This window comes from Penaeus chinensis, chromosome 38, assembly GCF_019202785.1.
Source record: "Penaeus chinensis breed Huanghai No. 1 chromosome 38, ASM1920278v2, whole genome shotgun sequence".
NCBI classification, from domain to species: domain Eukaryota; kingdom Metazoa; phylum Arthropoda; class Malacostraca; order Decapoda; family Penaeidae; genus Penaeus; species Penaeus chinensis.
Window position 1 is genome coordinate 11999589 of NC_061856.1, and position 1853 is coordinate 12001441.

A 1853-nucleotide genomic window follows, 5' to 3' on the forward strand; every position below is an offset into this window, starting at 1 on the left:
CCGCTCTCATGCTCCTAAACACTCCTTTCTTGCACTAAATCCATTTCACCTGACACGACACTTGTGGCTTACACACCTCCTCGTCGGATATCATGAATCGGTTCAAATTCTTATCCGTAACGCGATACTCGAATCACTGTTCTTCTATGGGTTTCCCTCTTAAAAAATGGGATTTTGCCGGTATTTTCCTTGCCAAGCCACGCGTTTTCTCCCCGCGGGTGTTTCTCACTCTTCAGGGGTTGCAAAGGCTTCTTGTGAGTGTTTCAGTACAACGCCGACATCGCCAATCAGTAGAGATAAGAGAGCACAATAGACGTACCTTGAGCCGACGCAGCGACCGCCCTCTCACTACCGAGTCTGTTCGAGCACTGAGTCGACGCACGCGCTGCCACATGATGGGATACCGGCCCATTACTATTTACTCTTCAATAATAAACACACTCTATTTTCTCCCAGCTTTACTTTGCTTGTTGGTAGTTTTCTTTCACTTCTTTGGAAAATGAGCTAGGGAATTTAGTAACAAAAATTGGTTAATCGTTTAGAAGGAGAGGGGAGAAAATGCAGAGGAATAACGCACATTGAACCTCTTGTAAAGTCTCCTCCAGACATCAATGAAAAGTGCTCGGGGACATCACGCTTTACGTTGGGATGTCAAGGCTTTCCCAGTCTTCCCGGTACAACCTGTCCCCGAGGGGTATTTACCTGGTTGCAAACACTGCAGATACCGTTCTTATGTTACATAATGTTGATATTTAAACTTTCGAAAGTCGACCATTGCATATTATACCCACATCATTTTCTCTGCAGTGATATGCCTTTTTCTTGATTTGAAGTCCAACTACGACGATATTTCTCGTATTGTACGCTAGACTCATATACCGCGTAATGTCTGCTTTAATTCCTTCTGTCAAGGCATTCGGTTCTACACAATTTGTATGTTTACAAGTATGAGTATTATTTTATTACTGCCGTCCCCTTGATTACAACTCCATGCTCCTCATCACTTTTCCTATTAACTCCGTTCCCTGTAAATCACCCCACCACAGCCAGTTCTTTGCTATTAACATTATTAATACAAATCCTCGGCCGCAGTCTCAGAGTTGAGGGCTGTGGCTATCTATATATTTATTTTTTTCTGATGCTGCGCGGCCTTTATCCACAAGGCCACTGCAGTGTCTAGACATATACTGCATTGCCCCAGGAAGTCAGTATAATAGCAGGGTCGTACAGCATAACCCCCTGAGAAATTTCTCACGCGGATCTCTCAATGCCATTAAGTACTCCGGTGCTACAACGGCTACTACAGCTACTATTTTACTACAGATTTTATACTCGCGCTTTAAGTGGGAGTAACGGTATCGTACACGTAACTCTTGTTAAAGTTATTTTCTTTGTGTCTACATGATTTTTGTTATAGTTATTGTCATCAATAGTATTATCAATCATGATGGTTAATACAACCATCGTCATTATAAGCTATTATTACCAGCATTAAATAATATTGTTCTTGTTACTTATCACTGGGTGTATTATCATCATCATTGCCGTTATCATATCATTATTGGTGTATCTACTATTCTTGTTACTGTAATTGTTTGATCTTATCTTTACTTCAGACCATTATTATCATCAATATGCAGGCAGTCACGATTATTATAATTACTATCGTCATCAGTCTTAATTACTACTCTTGCGTCCTTATTGCTATCATCGCTATTATTTTCATTATTATTATTATCATTATTTAAATTATTATTATCACTACTACTACTATCATTACTGTTACTGATAATATTATTATTTTCATTATTATTATTATCATTATTTAAATTATTATTATCACTACTACTACT